We start from the raw sequence: 15,259 nt of genomic DNA, 5'->3' as shown, positions 1-15,259 counted from the left end.
GCACACGTGGAGGTGGAGGTGTCTTTGAGGCGCCGATGAGAGAGCTGTGCATAAGTGTACATGTGTCGGGGTGCGGTTCTGCAGCTCCAGAGACAAGCCCGCACTGGAGAGGCGGTCACGGGCCTATGGATGGTAATTAAAGCCATGGGGAGGAAGGATGAGCTCACGCAAGGCAGCCTGTGGAGGGAGAGGCAGAGGGCCTCAGATACCACCCGCAAAGCACTCAGGGGAACGGAGGGCCCGGGAGAACCACCCAATGAGCTAGCTGGGCTCTTCCTGGCATTGAGACGTCCCAGGGCTTGCTTTCCATTGATGTTTCCAGTGGGAACCTCCTCCACGCTCCTCTTCTTCCTCTTGTACTCTGTCCCTGTCAGGTGCAGTTTCTGGTAAGAGTTGAAACTCTTCAACAGCGCCCACTTGGCAAAGGAGCCCTTGGGGTCTAAGCAGCCTGGGAACGCCCCTTTCCAGTAGGACTGTAGACTGCACCCACTTTCTTGGGCTAAGGAGATCTTCCATGGGCCAGTGCCAATTGTGAGTGGCTAGGGTGTCCAAGGATCACAGGGTTTTCTTCTCCCCCGTCCACCTGTGCCCTTGCTATGAGCTACTCAGCATGTGAGGTCCCCCTCCTTTTAGGACATTTTAATGCAACCTTCTTTCCTCCAGTCTGGGCAACGGAGATACTCCATTCAAAGGCAGCTGTGAATATGAATGTTAGTATCCCTGCGGGTGGGAGTTGAAAGTCCTAGGGGCCAGGCTGAGGGAGCACCCCCAGTTGGGGGCAGCAGAGTGAAGCATGTAAAAGTGCAGTCCAGGGGGTGCGTGGGTGGCTCAGTTGGTTAAGCGTCTCACCCTTGATCTCAGCTCAGAGCTTGATCCTAGGGCCGTGAGTTCAAGCCCCACATTGGCTCGGCTCCACGCTGGGCTTGGAGCCTACTTAAAAAAAAAAAAAAAAAGCAGTCCAAATGAGATGACATTAGGGACGGCTGGGGAGTGGGCATGTCCTGCCACGGCCTGGACAACTGCTTTCATTGATTCACCGATCCACTCTGTAGGGAAACACTGTGAAAGACTGAAATGGACCGAAAAGATTATTGGGTGTCCTGACCAGCACGTGTGTGTGTGTGTGTGTGTGTGTGTGTGTGTGTGTGTGTGTGTGTTTACAACCTTTCATTGTCTTTGAGGTGTTTTACAGCTCTGGAAGTTGTAGAAAACTGGTCATAATGCAAATACTCATTGTCATTAAAAATGCAACTCGTGTTCCCTGGAGTGCTAATTGATTACTGCCGGGTGGATGGACCCATTTTACATCTGTCTGTGACTTCATTCAGCGATCCCTTGGCCTGTTGTGAGAGACGGCGGAGGGGGGTGCAGAACAAAAAAGAGAATCCCAAGGGAAGGAGATCAGGGGGTAGACTGGGAAGCTAATTAGGAGGAAAACTTAGTGGACAAGCGCGTCAAATCCTACAGGAGGACAGACCTCGGAGGGTGAGAGAGAGAGGAGCCAAGAATCATCCAGATTTCTGACAGGCAACTGGGCCGATGCTCTGGACTTCAGATCCTCTGGAAATCCAACCTTTGCTCTTGGGAAACGATTTCTGGTGTCTTTCTCCACTTTCCTTTTATGAAGGTCAAGTTCTACCTGCAAAACGGAGTCTGTGGTGCAGATCCGTGGTGTTTCTCTCTGGAGGAACAGCCCGTGCAAACCGGCCGAGAGCCACATCAACACTTGACAGTTCACATCTCGGGCCAGAACTAGCAATAACCTGTAACCACTCGGCTGGTGTCTCAGTCTGATCAGGCTGCTATAACAGAGTACCGTGGACTGGGGGGCTTAGAAACAACAGAAATTCATGTTTCAACAGTTCTAGAGGCTGGAGCAGCATGGTCAGCCGGAAAAGAGGACAAGAGACATCTCTAGGTTCCTTTTAGGAGGGTGCCAATCCCATCATGAGGACCCCATCCTCATGACCTGATCGCCTGCCAAAGGCCTCACCCCCTAATGCCATCACACTGGGGGGGGGGGGGCTAGGAATTCAACACATGTGTCTGAGGGGGAGACAACATTCAGTCCATTGCAGCTGGGAATGGACCTCCCACCCGGGAGGTCCACCTCCCACCCACGCCACCTGGATGCCAGCCATCATTCTAGACATATTTGGCCCTATCATTTTCCTGCCTAAAACCTTTCGGCTTCCAGTCCCCTAAGGATAACGCCCATGATGTACAAGGCAAGCCACACCAACACTGCTTACAACTCCAGCCTCGTCTCTTCACTTCCCGGCCCCTACCTCATTCTCCAACGTCACAACTGTTGGTAGTTCACTGCACACCCTGAGCCAGCTCTCCGTGACTTTACTCACACTGTTTCTGCTGCCTGGAGAGCCGGCTTCACCTCCTTTCCCTTGCCAACTCCTATCCCCTGGGAGGTGTGGTTCAGATGTCCTCCTTCCCCCCTCCTCCCACACCCCTCCCCGCAGAAGCTCTCTGCTCCAACATGCCCTTCTCCCCATCACTGTATCACACCTTTTCATATCTCTGCCCCCACTTCCACTCAACTGTTGGCTCCCTGAGAACAGGGATTGTCTCCTGTACTGGGTTGAACGGTGTCCCCTCAAAATTCACACCCGCCTAGTATCTATGAATATGACCTTGTTTGGAAATAAGTCCTTTGCAGATGTAATTAGTTAAGATGTAATTAGTTAAGATAAGATGAGTTAAGATGAGATGTAATTCCCAAGCCTACTGGGAATAGGGTGGGCCCTAAATCCAATATGACTGCTGTCCTTTTAAGGAAAAGGAAATTTGGAAGCGGAGACATACAGGGGAGAATACCATGTGGAGACAGAGGCAGACCGGAGTGATGACTCCACAAGCCAAGGAACACCAAGGATTGTGGGACACCACCGAAAGCTAGGAGAGAGGCAAGGAACAGAGTCTTCTCTAGAACCTTGGAGGGAGCATGACTCTGCTGTCACCTTGATTTGGGGCTCTATTTTTTCTTTTAAGTTTATTTATTTATTTTAAGAGAGAGAGAGAGAGAGAGAGAGAGCGGTGGAGGGGCAGGGCGAGAAAGAGACAGATCCCAAGCAGGCTCTGCGCTGTTATGGCAAAGCCCAACTCACGGCTCGAACTCACGAACCAGGAGCTCATGACCTGAACTGAGATCAAGAGTCAGAGTCTTAACCCACTGAGCCACCCAGGCACCTCTGATTTGGGGGCTCTGGCCTTCAAAACTGCCAAAACAAATTTCACATGTTGTTTTAAGCCATCGAGTTTGTGGTACTCTGTTACTACGGCCCTAGGAAGCTGAGAGACATTTTGGTATGAGGGAGGGGGGGTCACTGCTGAAAGAAACACCTAAAAATGTGGAAGTGGCTTTGGAATTGGGTAATGGGTAGAGGCTGGAAGAATTCTGAGGTTTATGGTAGGAAAAAATCTAGACTGGCTGGAAGAGGCTGTTGGTAGACATAGGGACGTTCAAAGGAATTCTGGTGATAGCTCAGAAAGAAATGAGAAGAGCTTTAGAGAAAACTTGCATCATCTTAGAGAACACATATGTTGTCACGAACAGAAGACTGCTATCCTGTGAATGCTAAAGGTGCTTCTGGTGTCCAGCTCATGTTACTGGACACTGGAGGAAAGACGACTCTTGTTATAAAGAAATCCTTGTCAATCTGTGTTCTACCATTGGTTAGGAAGTAGAACTTGGATAGCTAGTAGAGAGATTTTTCACACGAAGTATGGATCCATGGCCTGGATTTTCCTTACCATTTATATCAAAACGTGAGAGGAAAGAGAGAAACTGAAAAATGGATTGTTAAGCAAAAAGGAACCAGGGGGCTCCTATGTGGTTCAGTCCATTGGGCGTCTGACTTAGGCTCAGGTCATGATCTCACCTCAGGTCATGATCTCACCATTTATGAGTTCGAGCCCCACCTTGGGCTCTGTGCTGACAGCTTGGAGCCTGGAGCCTCCTCCAGATTCTGTGTCTCCCTCTCTCTCTGCCCCTCCCTTGCTTGCCCTCTCTCTTTCAAAAATAAATATTTTTTAAAAAGTTTTTAAAAAAAAAGGAACTAGCATTTGATGTGGAAAATTCTCATCCTATCTAAATACTGTGCTCCAGAGATAGGGCCAAGGGTATGACTGAACAACTTTTGCTAAAGAGTTTAGGCATGTGACCTATGGATTCAATTACCCATCTCACCAGATGTCAGGAATAGAGGTGTGATTATCTAGGAAGGACCTGTGGAGAAACTTCGGACACAGATAACTTGTGTTCTAGTCTCACATGTCCACAGATGGAGGGCAATTCGGCCCCAGGAAGGCTCATGCACAGAGCCCCATCCGTGCTCAATGTAAATGACTTGATGAGATATGGAACTTTTTTGAGTTGATAATATTTACACTATTTTTTAATGTTTATTTATTTATTTTGAGAGAGAGAGAGAGAGAGAGAGGGCATGAGTGGTGGAGGGACAGGGCGAGAGATGGAGACACAGAATCCGAAGCAGGCTTCAGGCTCTGAGCCAGTAGCACAGAGCCCGATGCGGGGCTCGAACTCACGGACCGCGAGATCGTGACCTGAGCCGAAGTCGGACGCTTAAGTGACTGAGCCACCCAGGTGCCCCTTGAGTTGATAATATTTAGAGGAGATTTTAGAGTTCATGATAGAATGGTTAAGACTATTGAGAATGGTGAGATAGGGTGAATGTCTTTTTCATATGAGACAGGTAAGAATTTGGGGAGACTACAAGGTGGAATGTAGTGGATTGAATATTGTCCCCCCAAAATTCGTGTCTACCCAGAACCTGTGAACGTGAACTTTATTTGAAAATAAACATGATTGCAGTTGTAATCATGTTAAGATGAACTCACACTGGATTAGGTAGACCCTAAATCCAGTATGACTGATGTCCTTCGAAGAAGGAAATCAGGAAATAGAGACACACGGGACAGAATGCCATGTGAAGACTAAGACAGATAGGAATGACGAGTCTATAAGCCAAGGAACACCCCCGATTGCCAGAAACCACTGGAAGCTAGGAGAGTGTCATGAAACCAATTCTTCTCTAGAACCTCAGAGAGAGCATGACCCTACTGTCACCTTGATTTCAGACTTCTGGCCTCCAGAAGTTATAAGGAACCTAGTTTTTGGTACTTTGCTACTGCAACCCTAGAAACAAAGAGCTTTCTTGTTAGAGCCTTAGACCTCGTTATCATCAGCAAATCACTAGAATCCCCTCAGAGGCTGGAACCTGTACGCAGACTAACACTCAGCCACCGAACCTGCCTGCAATCACCATCTTTTTAGCCCTCAGGGAGGGACCTTAAGTAGAGGATGAGTAGATGTTAACCAGGCAAGAAGGGGGAATAGTGTCCTGGCAGAGGGAACAGTCTCTGCAAAAAGCTAGTTGTGATAGAGAACATTTCTTGGACGAGCAAGTGACAAAAAGGTTAGCAGTGGGCACCTGGGTGGCTCAGTCAGTTAAGCGACCAACTTCGGCTCAGGTCACAATCTCGCATTCGTGAGTTCAAGCCCCACATCGGCTCTCTGCTGTCAGCCTGGAGGGCACTTTGCATCCTCTGTCTCCCTCTCTCTGCCCTTACCTGCTCATGCTCTCTCTCTCTCTCTCTCTCTCAAAAATAAACATAAAAAAAAAAAAAAAAAAAGGTTAGCCGTGAAAGAAAGGAAGGAAGTGGAAGGAGATGGAACCACATAAAAGAAACCAGGTTAGATCAGCAAGGGCCTTGTAGGCCAGATGAAGGGGACTGGAATGCATTCTGTGAGTAAAAAGAAGCCATTGGTAAGGCTCTGGTATACACAATAGATACACTTGAACACCCACAGATAGATGGTTTCGGCTCAGGTTGTGATCTCACAGTTTGTGAACTCCAGGCCCGTGCCGGGCTCTGTGCTGAGAGCAGAGAGCCTGCTTGGGATTCTGTCTCCCTCTCTCCCTGCCCCGCCCCCACTTGCTCTCTATCTCTCCCTCGAAAATAAACCCAGGGGCACCTGGGTGGCTCAGTCGGTTGAGCATCCGACCTCAGCTCAGGCCATGATCTCACAGTTCATGGGTTCAAGCCCTGTGTCGGGCTCACTGCTGTCGGCACTGAGCCCGCTTCAGATCCTCTGTCCCCCTGTCTCTCTCTGCCCCTGCCCCGCTTGCAAGGTCTCTCCCAGAATAAATAAACTTTAAAAATAAATAAATAAATAAATAAATAAATAAATAAATAAATAAAACCAAACTTAAAAGACACACACGCACACACAATGAGACAGTCACGACACCCACTAGGATGGCTGGGTTCCCATATGACTCAGCAACTTTAATCCAAAATACACGCCTATGCAAGCTGAAAATATATGTCTATATATACCTTGTACACTAATATTCATAGCAGCATTATTCATAATGGTCAACGAATGGAAACAATCCAAGTGTCCCTAAACTGATGAAGAGATAAACCAAATATGGTTTAGCCACAAAACAGCCATTTTATTTTATTTAGCCATAAAAAAGAATGAAGTATTGATACATACTATGATACAGATGAGCCTTGAAAATATGCAGAGAGAAAGAATTCACATAAAAGGCCATATATTATGGGATTACATTTAGATGAAACGCCCAGAGTAGGCAAATCCACAGAGACAGAAAGTTGACTAGTGGTGGCCGAGGAACAGGGACTAAAAAGATGGCTTCAAATGGGAACCCGGTCTCTTTCGGGGGCGAGGAACGTGTCCTAAGATTGATTCTGCTGATAGCTGCACAATTCTGTGACAATACAAAAACCCACCGAGTTGTGTACTTTAAAATGGTGAGTTTCATGATACGTGAATTGTATGTCAATAAAAACAAAAAGGACGCCACCGAATAGTTTTGAGCTGGAGAGCGATGGGGTTTGTCGGCATTTTGGAAGGAATGTGCTCTGGCCCCGGAGTGGAAAACAGACTGGAGGCGGAAAAATCCTGACAGTTGCGAGGCTGTAACAGGGTCTCGGTGAGGGGTGAGGGCGGCCCACACAAAGGAAGTGGACGGAAAAGGTCAGATCCAAGAAGCATACAGGATGGATGTAACACGTCTAAACATACACAGTCACAACTGAAGTGTGCAGAAACATGACTTTATCACTAGCTTCATTTTTGTGGTGGTTTTAAATAATGTCCTCAGGGGCGCTGGGGTGGCTCAGTCGGTTAAACACCCAACTCTTAGTTTCGGCTCAGGTCATGATCTCACAGTGCATAGGTCAGAGCCCCGCGTCGGGCTCTGTGCTTACAGAGTGGAGCCTGCTTGGGATTCTCTCTCTTTCTCTCTCTCTCTCTCTCTCTCTCTCTCTCTCTCTCTCTCTCTCTCTGCCACTCCCTGGCTTGTTTGCTTTCTCTCTCAAAAAGTAAATAAATAATGGGGCGCCCGGGTGGCTCAGTTGGTTGGGCGTCCGACTTCAGCTCAGGTCATGATCTCGCGGTTTGTGGGTTCGAGCCCTGCGTCAGGCCCTGTGCTGACAGCTCAGAGCCTGGAGCCTGCTTCAGATTCTGTGTCTCCCTTTCTCTCTGCCCCTCCCCTGCTCATGCTCTCTTTCTGTCTCTTAGTTTTCTTAAATAAATAAACATTAAAAAAAATTTTTTTTCATGTCCTCAAAATGTGGACCAAACTTAGTGACTTACTTTTAACTAACAGAATGGGGCTGACGGTGCTATATAACTTTCAAGGCTAGATTATAAGAGGATACATCTGTCTGTCTGTCTGTCTCCCTCTCTCTTTGTCCCCCTCAACTGCTCACTCTGGACAAAGACCACCACCATGTCACGAGGATACCCAAGCATCCCCATGAGGACCCCCTGTGGACAGCCGTCAACAGCCAGCATCAACTTGGCAGCCATGGGTATGCACCACCCCGGAAGCTGGTCCTCACGCTAGGGGAGTCCTGACATAACTCCAGCCCTGAGCCCTTGGGTTTTCCACCTGTGACCACAGTCATCGCAGAACAGAGACAAGCTGCACTTGAGCAGGCTCCAGGCTCTGAGCTGTCAGCACAGAGCCCGATGCGGGGCTCGAACCCACGAACCGTGAGATCGTGACCTGCGTCGAGGCGCAACACTGAGCTCCCGTGGCTCCCCAGCTTCCTCGGAAGGAGTGCCTTCCCGTGTAGTAGAGCAACCACATTCAAGTGCTCGCCCTGTGGTGAACAGCGTTTTTTTTTTCATCCACACATTCAGTTCGCAGTGGATCCTAGATCACTGTGCCAAGCGTTTGCCGGAGGCCAGAAACAGAGGAAACCACACTACTCGTGAAGCGAACAATAAGAAGGACCAACACACACAAACAATTACAGTAAAGTCTTGCATCTAAAGTACAAAAAAAAAAAAAAAATCAAAGTGCGCACAGGCTTAGTCATAGCAGGGAAGAGGGGAGGACCGCCTCTCCCTGGAAGCCTCCGGAGGGGGAGAAGGGAGGTTGGGTCTCCCCAAGCCAACAAAATGTCAATAGATAATCCCCTAGAGAAGAGCACACAAAAGGACTAGAGAAGCAGCAGTGAAAAGTCACAAGATTGATTTAAAGAGAGACAGGCATTATTATAGGGCGTAGTAGTAGGCAATTCACAGGAGCTTATCTGTAACCTGCGGACAGTCATAATACCCCTTACAAGGTTGCTGAGTGTAATAAATGAGATCTATCAAACACTCAGCCCAGTGCCCAGCTGAGGAAGCTACAATGTAAGCACAATGTTAACGACCATCACTCATTGAATCTTCAGCCTAATGTCAGAAGCATTGCATGAGAATAAAAGTTGAGTCCTTATAGATGTTTGCACGTGGAGAAAGGTTCGTTCAATCAGTACATAAGCATCTGCTACCTCCCTAAACACTCTATGGTTACATTTTAAAAATTCAGGGATCAGCTAAGCCTTCTTGAAATTTAAAGCCAAACTGTTTCTCTCTTAAGCTCCAGATCTTGCCAATCAGAATCACTTTGCTCACAGACTATTGTATCTGTGTCTGCCTCAGGTCGAAAAATCCATTCAGCAACTCAATTGACTTCTTTGTTCTAGGCTGCAGCTGCCCTCCCCCGAGGCATGGGTGCCATTGACTGAGTGGGTGCAGGCCACCCTGCATTGAACACATGGGCTTCATATTTCAAAACCATTATGCAGGCAGGATTTAGGGATGAGGCTTGGGGGATGGGGGATGACAGAAGGATTAGACTTGATTTATGGAAAGGTTGGTCTTTGGGGGGACTTTTTTGTTCCTCCTAGGAGAAACTAAGCCTGCTAAACTATTCTACTTGGTGGGAAATTGGATGGCATATATATGTACTGGGCGCCTACTCTGAGGCATGCTCTGTTCCAAAGGCTTCCCCCAAAGATGGGGACAGTGACTTCCACCTAAAGCACCTTGCGGGGACCTCACCTGGGGGATGGCAGGCAAAACAGTCCTGGCTCTCAGGAGGCTAGAGTGAGCTTATCATGTGGTTTGGAATTTAGAAAAGTGAGCCCGTAACTTCTAGCAGGATGCCTAGCATTCAGAACCCGCCCTTTGGGAAACAGACTCTGCTATTTGTATTTTCTATTCCTACCCTCTGTCTTTTAAAAAATGCAGTGAAATTTGAAAATAGCCACCTGTCTTGGGCCATGTTTAGAGAACCAAAGGAAAGACTTAACTCCAGCCTGAGCTGAAGTTGAAAGAGAAATGCTGTCCCCTCCCTCTTAGGGGCTAATCCCCAAGCAGATCGGAGAACCCTGGGGGGCAGGGAGGAGTCTTGGCTGGTGGGGAGGGCTCAGGAGATGGAGACAGGCCGGGGTCCTGATTCCCCTGGTTTCAGCTGTTCCAATCACAGCTCCCTTTCTGCCCTGGGGGACCCATGAGAGCCCCCTCCTTGCCCTTTCAATATCTCCCCTGTCACTTAAGCTGGTCTGAGAGGCTTTCTTTCTGTTACTTGTAAGTCACCATCCCTGACTAGGAGAACATCTTAGCCCAAAGGCATGATTCTAAGAGTGAGAATTCTGGGCAGAGAAGGGAGAAACACACACACACACACACACACACACACACACACACCACCCTTAGAAGCTCATGATCCTTGTGTGCCTCACAGCAGGCCGTTCACTCTTTGTTCATTCGACAAATATCTGTTAAGTGCTTACTGGGTGCTAGGCACCAGGGATAAAAACGAATAAAGAAAGACAGAGCCCCTGCCCCGCGGAGCTCCCATCTGATGGGGAGACAGATGGGTAAGTGGGCTGGGTGAGCGGTACAGGGGATATCAGCAAGAGCCCCCATTCTGGAATTCCCTCCTCCAAGGCACCCCGTTAAAATTAACTCCACCAATTAAAGGCGTTGTTAGGAGACAATGCTGTCTGTCTTCCTCTTTATTTTTAATTACAGGGCCCAGCCTAAAGTTGTCAAACCATTTATAATTAGAGCAGAGCTCTGAGCAGGCCTGGAGAGAGGAGGGAAGAAGGGGTGAGGGAGACAGGGGCTCCTGCCTAACCCCTCCCCGGTCCTCTGCCTCCGGTGCAGTGACAGGCCGCTGCCCCACTAATGGACTGGGTGGCTGGGAAGCACTCTCCACTCGCCGTCCCTCCCCCCTGCCTCTCAGTGCACACCCTGATTATAGTCATTAGGGAGTCACCCTGAGAGACAGGAAGACAGGCGGGTGGCGGTGGCCTGGAAGGTGGAGGCGGCTGCAGCTGAGACTGGGCCAGCTCAGGCTGGAGAGCAGAGCCTGGAGAAAGACCAGGGGTGAGGCTCCTCTCCTGCCCTCTCTCTGCAAGGGAGGCATCCATGTGGCCCTAAAACAGCCCACAGCCCACACAGTAAGAAGTGCGTGAGGAGGGTGGGGATAACAGCCGGCCTGGTGCAGGGGGCTGCAGACAAAGGAGTGCCCCTCAATCTGCCCTCTGGGTGCCAGGTCGGCTTCACTGCCCCCCTGCAACCACAGACAAGTGCAGAGCAGACTCACAGCACTCGGGGCAGCTGCTGGGAAAGGATTTGGGAGGGAAAAGGCATGCAGCTGGCTGTAAACTTGACTTGGTGGGACCTGGGTGGTCACCTTCACCTTCTGCTCAGACTCAGAGGGACAGAGCCCCTCCTCCTCCTGTTATTCAGGGAAGCTCCTGTAGCAAACAGGGAGGGTGGTTCAGAGGTGGCCCAGACCCCTGAGTTCCCAGCCCCCGCTGTTGTCAACCTGGGCCAAAGGTGGGGAGGGTGGGGAGGCCGAGCAGGCTGTGAGCTGCCCGGAGGCACCAGGGTCTCGATCTTACCAGGGAGGACTAGCCCCCCAAAGCATCCCCCACCTGGGGCCCCTTCCAATGTGGGGACCAGGGGAATCAGGAACCAACCAACCAACCAAACTCCTCTCTTCATCTCTCACTCTAGCCTGCAGTGGTCAGGGACAGGGTCTTACATGAGTTCTGTGTTCTTGGAAAACCGCAATTTTACAGAAATCCCCCACCCTTTCTTGTTCCAGGAAAAGGCTCACTGCGGAAAACCGCACTTTCCCATATGACTTAGATGCAAAGATGTCCCCTTGTTTACCTAAGACAACACGAGACACAGACCCCGCAAACTTATCGTCTCGCAAATGATACGCGCGTGGGCGTCTCAGTGGGTTGAGCGTCCGACTCTTGGTTTCGGCTTGGGTCATGATCTCACGGTTTTGTGGGCTCGAGCCCCGCATCTGGCTCTGCACTGCCAGCGTTCACTGTCTCAGAATAAATCAATAAACTGTAAAAACCAGTAATAAATGAGAAGCCAAACCATTTGTCCCCACTGGCCAATAGGGACAAAATGCCTGTTCACCTGACCTGACCAAACTTCAGTTAGGCCACTCTCCCCTAGACTTTGACCCACCCACAGCCTGAGTCAGCATCAGAGCTTGGGAAAAACCCCTCCTTAACAACCTCTCCCAGGCATCAGCTGACCACGGAGAAGAACCTTCCCATTCAGACCACCTGCTTGGCCCATCCCCCATCTGGTTCTTCTAGCCCTTACTTTCCTTTACTACGAAAAAAAAGTCCTTTCTGTCTGACCCTTGCGATGCTGAGGTCCCCTCCTGCTACTGCAATTGTGTTTTCGAATAAAGTCTCCCCTCACTTCGGCCTGATTTGTTCTTTATTTGAGAACAGCCCAGGGAAAAGACTCTTCCCCCTCGAAATTGTCTCTCACAGCCATGTGTCCCCAGTGACTGCCTGGTTAACGGTTAATGGGTGGGAACCCCCCTCTCTCTGCTCCCAACCAGCTTCTGGAAACTCCCCCGTCAAGGCTTCCTGGTTAGTAACAAAAGCCAGCATCTTGAAAGCTGACTATGAGCTGAGCTCTATGCTAAGTACTTTTCACAGGCATTTTGTCAACGTTTGCATGCTGGGCACTTTCTCAGCTATGGAAATTCACGCTCAGGGAGACATGGAGCAAATACGGCACAGGAGTGCGGATGTAAGGGTGGCACAGCCACAGGATGGCAGGGCTCTCTATGCTGCTCACTGCTGTAGGACCACCGAATGCCTACAATGCGTCCGGAACGCAATAAATACTGTCAAATGAATGAGCGAATAGAAGAATTCCAAGGCTTGTGTTCCTAAGCATTATGCTGTCAGGCAGCCTCCTTTTAAAGGCAGCCTTAGGGGCACCTGGGTGGCTAGGTGGTTCAGCATCTGACTTCAGCCCAGGTCACAGATCTCACAGTTCGTGAGTTCGAGTCCCACGTCGGGTGAGCTCGAGTCCCACTTTGGGGAAACGTAAACCCTGCTTTGGGTGAGCCCCGCTTCTCATTCTCTCTCTCTCTCTCTCTCTGCCCCTCATGGGATTCTCTCTTCCTCTCTCTCTCTCTGCCCCTCGATCACTTGTGCCCTCTCCCTAAGTAAACAAATAAATAAATGCAGCCTAACCAACTCCTGGCCCAGAAGAAAAAAACACCCAGTGTCTCCTTCCACATCAGTAACGATCTCTTTACTGAGATATGGAATTTGTGGATTCTGGAAATTTTTCACATGCATCATCTGGATTGAACCGCTATGAGTGTTTTTATCATCTCCAGTTTACAGAAGGAGAAACTGGGGTCCAGAGAGGGAACCCCACCTGTCTGCCTCTCCCTCCTCCAACCCCTTCCTCCCCCCAGATCCCAGTCCCCCACCGCCACCCTCCCCCAGCAGACCCCACTCGTCACCACCCCCACACAGTACCCAGTCCCAGCCCCGGAGCCTCAGAGCGGGGGAGCCTGGCGTCTTCCCTTTCTGCTCTACTAATTATCCTTTTAACTCGCACTGGTGTATTTTTGCCGTGCGATCTGCGGGTTTATTTTTATCCACCTCTCTATAATGGTATCGGGGCCGTTACTCAGGGAAGCTCCCGGCTCTGAGCTGCTCCCCAATTTACAATTGCAATTATGATCTCCGACAGAAACACATGCAGCTGGCGTCAATTTTAAGCAATATTTTGATCATAATAATTAAAAAAGTAACTTATGGCATGCACGCGTTGGATAAATTAATGTTATTCCAAGGCTCTGCTCAAAGGCATGTAAGGGAGAGAGGAGTGAAAAAAGGAGACGGTGCTTGGATCTCTGGGCAGCCTAGGAGTCTGGCTCCAGCACCTGCTGGCTTGAGGGCTCGCAAATTAACTTGCGAGCTGAGCTTAATATCCGTGTGTCCTTCAAGTTGAATGCTGCCTGTCCCCACCCCTCCCCCTGACACATGTGAAATTGATGGTTATTAAGGTATTTGGATAGAAACAAGCACATTTTCTTGTCACTGTTCCCCGGGCAGGTGACAGGCAGCTGAGAGGATGTTCTCTCTAACTTGCTGTTCTAGACCCAGATGAGAGCAGGACCAGAGGGTTTGGGGGCTGGGACGGAAAATGGCACGGACCTCGGATGTCCCTCCTTCCCAGCACATGCAGGCCTGCACCCATGGACTCATTCATTCCCAGGTACCACTACACACACACACACACACACACAACCACACACACACACACACACAACCACACACACCCTCACACCTCCACCCATGACAAATTCACATAATTTACACACATTTATACAAATCTGCTCTCTTACACAGGACTCACAATCACAAACCGTCAGCATACAGACTCGCATGCACACACGAACACACACACTTGCACACACACACGCACACTGATTTATAGGTACCACCTACACCACTATCTGTTCGCAGGCACACGATTCATAATCACAAACAAGGCCTGCACACAGACTCACACAATGAAACTCACAAACATGCGTGTATGCGTGCGCAGGCTTTGATGAATTCTCTCCCACACACTCCCCTCTCACTACGCAGGCAGCCCCCAACCCCCACAGCAGGCCAGGCTGCGAGGCAGTTATCAGCAGCCGATTAGCTTCTGAGGGATGGCTGTCCCCACGGAGAAAAATGTGCGGACACACAAACCTTTGCACACCATTCCAAGGATTTATATCCTTTCTGAAACCCGCCCAGGGTCTTCAGCTTTTAAGTCCCCTAATCTGGGGGCCCCAGGCAATCCTGTTCCTGTCCTCACTAGGCTGAGTGCACAAATGGGCGGAGGGAAGAGGGGACCGGGAAGTCCTACTGTCTTTCAAGAACGGTTTCCTTTTCCTTATGCGTACGATCATCACTACTTTGGGTAAACGGCAAAAAAGAAATCTATTTAATGCTAAAAAGATGTTTTAACAATAATAATAATAATAATACCCCTCCCACTCCTGTCCCGTACCCCCCGGGGGGCTGGAAGCCATGAGGCCTTGGACACATGGCAGAGGAGAGCTTCCGGGTCTCGGAGTCAGATGCTTGGTTGGATTCAAATCCCCGCTCCACCGCGCACGGATGAAATGACCTTGGAAAGTGTGTCATTTCAGTTTCCTCCCGTGTGCTTCCCCTACTTCACACAGGACCAAATGAGGGCCTGAGCGCAACCCCCCCCCCCCCCCCCCCCCCCCCCCCCCCCGGCACAGGGCAGGAGCCCAAGACACCTCATTTGCCTAGGGTTTCGTCGCTAACATCATCCTGAAACCTGGCCAGTTTTCTCCTCCTCTGCCTCTCCTGCATCCCCTCCGAGGGCACTCAGCCCCCTGGACCCCCTCATGCCTGTCCCTCCACAAGCCTCCCTCAGAGGCAATTGCTACTTCTATCACCTACCAGGGCAGGTTGGGGAAAGCTATGGAATTTGGGGGCAAAAGATGAGCATTTTGATTATGAGCCCATGAAATAAGTCATTTAACCTCTGGAGAGCCTCAGTTTCCCCGCTGGTGAGATGGGGAGA

General features: G+C 49.9%; 1 long non-coding RNA gene across 1 annotated transcript in view; it reads right to left on the bottom strand.

Moving 5' to 3' along the window:
* Nucleotides 1-15,259, bottom strand: part of LOC131486930 (uncharacterized) — a 292,256-nt gene that overhangs the window by 88,700 nt on the left and 188,297 nt on the right. The gene's annotated exons all lie outside the window — the stretch shown is intronic.

This window comes from Neofelis nebulosa, chromosome 10 (genome assembly GCF_028018385.1).
Source record: "Neofelis nebulosa isolate mNeoNeb1 chromosome 10, mNeoNeb1.pri, whole genome shotgun sequence".
Taxonomy (NCBI): domain Eukaryota; kingdom Metazoa; phylum Chordata; class Mammalia; order Carnivora; family Felidae; genus Neofelis; species Neofelis nebulosa.
This window is presented reverse-complemented; position numbering and strand designations above follow the sequence as displayed.